Genomic DNA, 8592 nt, shown 5'->3' on the forward strand with positions numbered 1-8592 from the left:
GGGTGACACACTGTGATACAGCTTGCCTGGCTCTCTCTTTGGGGATACTTGCCCTTAAAACTCAACCTCCATGATCTGAGACAGGCCAAAACAGCCCTTATGGAGAGATCACATGGAGAGGTTCACGTGATCAGGAATAGAGCCTCAAACAACAGCCAGCATTAACTTTCAGCCGTGAGCTTTCAAATAATTCCTGTCCTGAGCCTGAATCTTTCAGCTAAGGCCTTAATCACTGTGGAGCACAGAAAAGCCAGCTTTTCTAAGCCCTGTGCAAATTCCTGACCAATAAACAAGCATAATAAATGGTTGTTTCATGCCACTAAATTTTGGGTTGATTTGTTACACAGCCATGGTAATTGGGACAACATGTTAATAGAATAAAGGAGAAAGAACCCACAATTATCTCAATAGATGCAGAAAAAGCACTTGACAGAGTTCGACATTTATTAATGATTAAAAATTCCAGCAAATTAAAAATCGCAGGGAACTTTCTTAATCTGACAAAGAGTTAATACATAAAACTTACTGCACACAGTGTATTAATTGGTGAAGTGTTGACAGTTTTTCTCTATCATCACTTCTATTCATTACATTGAAAGTTTCTGGCTAAGCGAAAAAATAAAAGGAATAAGAATTAGAAAGAAGAAATAGAACTGCCTTTAGTGGCAGATTACATGCCTATAAAGAAAACCTGAGATTATTATTATTAGGATTCAGTGAGTTTGGTAAGGCTGTTGGACACTGGAGCAACATTAAAAAAATCAATTTTATTTCTATTTGACAAAAGATAATCAAAGTCTGGGCACAGTGGCTCATGAGTGTAATCCCAACACTTTGGAAAGCCAAGGCAGGAGAATCACTTGAGCCTAGGAGTTCAAGACCAGCCTGGGCAAAATAGTAGACTCCGTCTTCTACAAAAACATTAAAAAATTAGCTGGGTCCATGTGGTGTGCACTTGTAGTCCCAGCTACCTTGAAGGAGGTCGAGGCTATAGTCAGCTGTGATTGCACCACTGCACTCCAGCCTGGGCAACAGAGCAAGACACCACCTCTTAAAAGAGAGAATAATTAACAACTGAAAATTTAGAAGCTACTATTTGTAATAGCATCAAACATACTGCTTAAAAATAAATATTACATAAAAAAGTATGAAACTCTTAAACCAAAACAACAGAATAGAGCAATAGAAAATCTAAATGGAGAAATATACTACATTCATAGATCAGAAGACTAAATTTCAAGATGTTACTCTCCTTCAAAATGATATATAAATTCAAGAAAATCACAATCGAAATTGTAATTGTGTGCATATGTGTAAGTGTACTTGTGTGTAAGTTGGTAAGCTGGTTCTAAAATTTTTTGGAAATGCAATGATACAAGAATATCAAAAAAGAACAGAGTTAGAGAACTTTCTCATTAAGATACTGATATGTATGATAATACTAGAGTAATTAAGAGTGTGGTATTGGAAAATGGAGAAACAAACACGCTGATAAAACAGAATACAGACCCCAGAAATAAACTCAGTTATATACACGGACACTTGATTTACAGCAAAGATGGCAGTGAAGTGCGCTAGACAAAATAAAATGTCTTTTCAATAAATGGTGCAGGAACAATCTGTAGGTAGAGGAATGAAACCTGACTCCTACCTCACACTACACATAAATATCTATTCCAGATCTCTTTTAAATTTAAAAGGCAAAGCATTTAAAATGTAACACAGAATATATTCATGAACTTGGAGTACGGACTTCTTAAACAGAACACAAAGGCTGGGTGCAGTGGCTCACACCTATAATCCCAGTACTCTGGGAGGCTGAGGTGGGTGGATTACTTGAGGTCAGGAGTTTGAGACTAGACTGGCCAACATGGTGAAACCCTGTCTCTATTAAAAATACAAAAATGGGAATGGTGGTGGACATCTATAAATCCAGCTACTCGGGAAGCTGAGGCAGAAGAATCACTTGAACCCGGGAGGCAAGCAACCTAGGCTACAGTGCAAGGCTCCGTTTAAAAAAAAAAAAAGTCAGTAGAAAATGATTTAAAAAGAACCCTACAACACAAAAAGCACTAACTATAAAGGAAAAGAATAATATATTTCTCTAGTTTAAAATTAAGAACTTCTCAAGAGACACCACTAAGTGTATGACAAAGCAAGTCAGAGTGGGACAAGCTGTTTGCCACAGGTATAACTGACAAAGGAGTCAGATTCAGAATATATGAAGAACACCTAGGAATCGATTAGAAAAGAATACTTGCAAAGGCATTTCATAAAAGAGGAAATGGCCTATAGTAATATGAAAAGGTGCTCAACCCCACTAATAACTAGGGAAATGCAAAATGAAACCACAACACCATTTACATACTCACCAAAATGGCCAAACTGAATGAAGAACGCTGAAAATACCAACTGCTCAGAACAGATGAGAACTTGCCAGGGAGTCTTTGGAATATACAGTTGTTCAATATATATTGTTAGACTTTTGCTTTTCTTTTAGTGCATATTTTATGCAGGTATGTTTTTCATTCCCATTCAGAGTCAGACCATTTGTATCTTCTGGTAGGTTTTTCTTGTGATCCCTGAAAAAAATCAATGCTTACTGAGTATTGCAAATCCTATGCCCACATTTACAAACACTATACGTATTAGAGTATTGCTAATACCATACTATTCATTCACTATTGTCCAAACATTATCCAACTAGAATCTAAAATTCTATGACATTTCCTGGTTTGGAAATGCTTCAATTTTGTTACTTCTATGAAGGAAGATTCTCCCCAAATATTTCACTATTGGCTGCAGAAACATCTGGAATGACGACTAAGAAATTACCTTGCTCTCTCTTTAAAAGGAGACTTCCAAGAGTCATGTTGTAGCATGGTGCCACCTGGTGGTTCCACTGTATCCACTATATTTTTTTTCTTCTACCATCTCTCCCCCTTTAAGCCCTTTTCTTGTTTCTCCTCTTCCCAGGTTCATCTGCCACTACATTCCACATTAGACAGCAGCACAGTTAACACTTCCCCATGGCCAATTCTGAACCTATGTCGAGTTTTACAAAATGAGATAAAGCACCTCTCCATATGTTTATTAGATCATTTTCTCTTTTATGAAGTGCTTCTTTAAGGTTTTTGCCCATTTTTCTATTGGGTGTTCCTTTTCTTTGGTATATATACCTGGATACCTGTCTTTTGAAGGTTATATGAATTAATATATTTTCCAACTCTACAGGCTTTTTATTCTTGTAAATGGTGTTTTTTTTGGTGAATATATTCTAGTATAGTCAAATATATCAATCACTTCCTTTAGAGTTACATTTTCTTTTATCTTATTTAAGACATCCTGGCCAGGCCCCTATAATCCCAGCACTTTGGGAGGCTGAGGTCAGGAGTTTAAGAACAGCCTGGCCAACGTGGTGAAACCGTCTCTACTAAAAAAAAAATACATACAAAAATCAGCCGGGCGCAGTGGCGCACACCTGTAATCCTAGCTGCTTGGAAGGCTGAGGCACGAGAATCGCTTGAGCCTGGAAGGTGGAGGTTGCAGTGAGCCAAGATAGTGCCACTGCACTCCAGCCTGGGTGACAGAGTGAGACTCTGACTCAAAAAAAAAAAAAAAGAAGTATCACTTCTGAGATTTTGTTATGCAACTTCGTTATTTCTTCTGTAAGTGTTCGGTAGAACTTACCAGTAAAGTCATCCAAGACTGAAGTTTTCTTTGTGGAAAAGCTTTTAAAGAAGATTTAATTTCTTTAATAGATGACTATGAAGTTTTCTATCTTGTTATAGTTTTGGTAAGCTGTGTTTTCTATGAATTTGTATATTTCATGTACATTTTACTTATTCAAATGTCTTAATATCTCTCTAATTACTTTGTAACTATAATAATTCTGGCTGAGGTGGGGGGGTCACAAGGTCAAGAGATGGAGACCATCCTGGCTAACACGGTGAAACTCTGTCTCTACTAAAAATACAAAAAGTTAGCTGGACATGGTAGCATGTGCCTGTAGTCCTAGTTACTCAGGAGACTGAGGCAGGAGAATTGCCTGAACCCGGGAGGCAGAGGCTGCAGTGAGCCAAGATCACACAACTGCACTCCAGCCTGAGCAAGACAGTGAGACTCCATCTCAAAAAAAAAAAAAAAAAAAAAAAATTATAATAATTCTTTGGTTGGGTGCAGTGGCTCATGCCTGTAACGCTAGCACTTGGGGAGGCCGAGGTGGAAGGATTACTTGAGCTCATGAAATCAAGACCAGCCTGGGAACATAGTGATATCTCATTTCTCTTAAAAAAAAAAAAAAAAAAAGGTAGCCGGGCACACCTGAAATCTCAGCTACTCAGGAGACTGAGGTGGGAGGATCACTTGAGGTTGAGACTGCAATGAGCTATGACTGTACCACTGCACCCCAGCCTGGGCAACAGAACAAGATCCTGTCCCCACTCCCCAACCAAATAATTCTTTTCCATCTCCAACACTGGTTAGTTCTGCTACTTTTTCCCTTGATCATTTTCACCAAGGATTTACCAATTATTTTTTCAAAAAGCAATTCTCGTGCCTCAGCCTCCCGAGTAGCTGGGACTACAGGCGCTCGCCACCACGCCTGGGTAATTTTTTGGTAGAGATGGGGTTTCACCATGTTGCCTAGGCTGGTCTGGAACTCCTGATCTCAGGTGATCCGCCTGCCTCGGCCTCCCAAAGTGCTGGGATTACAGGCATGAGCCACCATGCCTGGCCAAAGAACCTACTTATTAATATTTTTTAAGTTATATATTCTTATTAATTTCTACTGTTCCATTACTTTAACTTGCTGTTCTTATTCTACTTTCTTGAGAGTGCTTAATTTTTAACCTTTCTTCTTTTCTAATATATACACTTAAGGCTATAAACTTCCCTTTAAGTATGGCCTTAGTCATATCCAAAAGGTTCTGATATTCATATTTTCATTTCAATTCAGTTCAAAATAATTTCAGTTTTCCACTGGATTTGGAGGTACATTTCTTCCAAATTTCATAATTTGTATTTAGTTCTGCTGTAATCAGACTGCCTTCTCTATATGATTTAAGCCCTCTGAAATTTAATACTAAGTTTCTTTATGGCCTAACATTTATTCAACTTTAATAAATGATTCATGTTCATCTGTAAATAATACATATTTTGCAGTTATTGATACAGTGTTCTACATAGGCCCATTAGATAAAGTTTGTTCACTATGTTGTTCCAATCTCCTGTCTCCTTACTGATTTGGTGGGAAGGGGTGGGTGTGTGTGAGCTTCTATTATTTACTGAGACAGCTGTATTAAAATATTACATATAGACTTCTACTCTTGGTCAAGATGGAATACCTGTCACTCTATCCTCCTGCCTGAAGCAACTAAAAAAAAACTAAATGTATCTAAAACTATGTCACTTAAGACATGGGCCATCAGGCACTGAAGAACGGTTAACTGCTGACCGAACATGAAACAAAAAGAGGTAAGCCCTGCCACTGCCCGAGAATTTATTTCCTGAAGAACATTTCTAGGCCATAATGCAAGGGAGGGGAAACCCAGGCCAGAGTCCACCAATTTTTCCAGATTTTAAGAGACAGAGGCGAGAGTCAGGGAGGCTAAAGTGGCTACAGTTCAATCTTTCATAAACTCTCCGAGGAATAGACAAAGAGGAAACAACTTCCAGCTCTTTCCACGAGGACATTTTTACATTAACACCAAAATCTGACAAGGGTATGAAAAGAAAGGAAAATTATACACCACCTCTCTCTTGAATACAGATGCAAAAATTCTAAATGAAATATTGGGGCTGGGCGTCGTGGTTCATGCCTGTAATCCCAGCACTTTGGGAGGCCGAGGTGGGCAGATCACAAGGTCAGGAGATGGAGACCATCCTGGCTAACACGGTGAAACCCTGTCTCTACTAAAAATACCAAAAATTCACCAGGCGTGGTGGTAGGCGCCTGTAGTCCCAGCTACACAGGAGGCTGAGGCAGGAGAATGGTGTGAACCCAGGAGGCGGAGCTTGTAGTGAGCTGAGATCGTGCCACTGTACTCAGCCTGGGCAACAGAGCAAGACTCCACCTCAAAAAAGAAAAAAAAAGAAATATTGCAAAATAAATCCAGAGATACACAGAAATAATAACATGACTAAGTGGGAAGTTTATTCTAATAAAATGAATGGTGAAGTAGGAGGGTAGGGGTAGACAGGGAGGGAGGAACACTATGAAATACATTATTAATTCACTAGACTAACAGGTAAAATAAAAATAATTTGATCATCTCAACAGATTCAAGAAAAGCATTTGACATAATTCAACACCATATACTTTCTTAGCAAGGCATAAATAAAACTTCCTTAAACTCATAAATACCACCAAAATCCTACAGCAATCAGCATGCTTGATGGTGACATCCGAATGCATTCTCGCTGAGATCAGGAACAAAGAAAGGAATTCCATACTGACCACTTTTTGAGACAGGGTCTCACTGTATCACCCAGGCTACAGTGCAGTGGTGTGATCACAGCTCAACCTCCTAGGCTCAAGTGATCCTTCTACCACCTCAGCCTTCCAAGTAGCTGGGACCACAGCTGCACACCAGCACGCCCAGCTAATTTTTTGTAGAGATGGGGTTTCACCATGTTGTCCAGGATGGTCTCGAACTCCTGGGCTCAAATAGTCCTCTCACCTCGGCCTCTCAAAGTGCTGGGATTACAGGTGTGAGACACTGCATCTGGCCCATTCTGACCACTTCTATTCAACACCATACTGGGCATTCTGGCCAGTGCAATAAGACAAGAAAAAAAAGAAAATGCAAAATGACTAGAAATAAATAAGTTATTATGAACAGATGACAGGAGTATGCAGAAAATTCCAAGAGAATCTATAAATTGTTAGCATTAATAAATGAACTGAGCAAGGGTGCTAGATATAAGGTCATTATAAAAATCAAAAGTATTTCAATACTGTAGCAACAAACAGCAAACAATTACAGACCTGAACAGACCACAAAATGGTCCAAATGGTCAATAAGTATTTGAAAAGATGCTTAGCATTATTAGTCACTATTAAAATTTAAACCACAAGATACCAGTATATACTTACCAGAATGTCTGAAATGAGAATAATAATAGGTTGTCCAGGCTTCTCCAGAGGCAGCCTCTGGGAGAGCCAGTTCTCATCTATCAAGCGCTTCTTGGGGGTGGGAGGGGTTAAAGGAAGTGTATTTCTGGACCACCACATCCTTAACTGCAGGGACTGGATCTCTGACATCAGACATATATAGTAACTTGCATTTGTTTCCTTGAGTTGCTATAACAGATTACAACAAGTTGGGTGGCTTAAGACAACAGAAATTCATCATCTCACCGTTTTGGAGGCCAGAAATCCAAAATCAAGGTGTTGGCAGGGCACCATCTACTCTAGAGGCTCTAGGTGAGAAACCCTTCCTTGCCTCTTCTAGCTCCTAGTAGCTGTCAACATTACTTGACTTGTGGCTACATCTCTCTCTGCCATCTTCATGTTGCCTTCTTCTGGTATCTTCCTTTCTCTCTTACAAGGGCACTTGTGATGGCATTTAGGCCCCACTCATAATCTCATCTCTAAATGCTTAATTACATCTGCAGAGACCATTTTTCCAAATAAAGCAATATTTACAAGTTCTCCAGGGATGAGGGCTTGATATTTGGGGTGTGTGTGTGTACATATATATACATCTATAATTTTTTTTTTCAGACAGAGTGTCGCTCTTGTCGCCCAGGCTGGAGTGCAATGGTACGGTCTCAGCTCACTGCAACCTCCGCCTCCTGGGTTCAAGCAATTCTCCTACCTCAGCCTCCAAAGTAGCTGGGATTACATGACCCCGCCACCACGTTTTTTGTAATTTTTGTATTTTTAGTAGAGACGGGGTTTCACCATATTGACCAGGCCGGTCCTGAACTCCTGACCTCGTGATCCGCCCACCTTGGCCTCCCAAAGTGCTGGGATAACAGGCGTGAGCCACCAGGCCCAGGCTGGAGGGCAGTGGCCAGATCTCAGTTCACTGCAAGCTCCTCCTCTCGGGTTCACGCCATTCTCCTGCCTCAGCCTCCAGAGTAGCTGGGACTACAGGCACCCGCCACTTCGCCCGGCTACTTTTTTGTATTTTTTTAGTAGAGACGGGGTTTCACCGTGTTAGCCAGGATGGTCTCGATCTCCTGACCTCGTGATCCTCCCGTCTCGGCCTCCCAAAGTGCTGGGATTACAGGCTTGAGCCACCACACCCGGCCGAGAAATATATTTTCTAAATAAAGAAATAAACTAGTGAGACCGTGGAGAGACGGTCAGGGGGACAGAATGGCCTGGGAAAACCTGGTGTGTGAAGAGGGGGTGAACTGGAAGAAGGCAGAAGTCTTAGCTATAATGGGAGTAAATTCTCTGGGTACCAAGGGAAAACTGTGAGGAGATTTTAAAAAAGGAGCTAAAGTAAGAATTACCTTCTTCTTTGTCAGGGTCCTGGGATCTAATCCCACAAAAGAAGTGGCTATATTTACATACACTGCCCCAAAGAGGGGGCAATAGGCATGCTTTCGTAGACCCAGCTAGCTGCCCATTTGAAATCT

At 40.3% G+C, this 8592-nt stretch overlaps 1 long non-coding RNA gene across 4 annotated transcripts in view; it reads right to left on the reverse strand.

Moving 5' to 3' along the window:
- The window catches only part of LOC103885408, a 27881-nt gene extending 20114 nt beyond the window's left edge, over positions 1–7767 (reverse strand). For 3 of the 4 annotated variants that reach the window (XR_002522945.2, XR_002522946.2, XR_002522943.2), the window contains exon 1: positions 2373–3412. This is a non-coding gene — a long non-coding RNA (uncharacterized LOC103885408). Of the gene's footprint in view, positions 1–2372; positions 3413–7096 lie in introns of those variants that run through there. The other variant, XR_002522944.2, reaches the window with a different exon arrangement.
- Positions 7768–8592: the final 825 nt, after the last annotated feature.

Source organism: Papio anubis, chromosome 5, assembly GCF_008728515.1.
Source record: "Papio anubis isolate 15944 chromosome 5, Panubis1.0, whole genome shotgun sequence".
NCBI classification, from domain to species: Eukaryota; Metazoa; Chordata; class Mammalia; order Primates; family Cercopithecidae; genus Papio; species Papio anubis.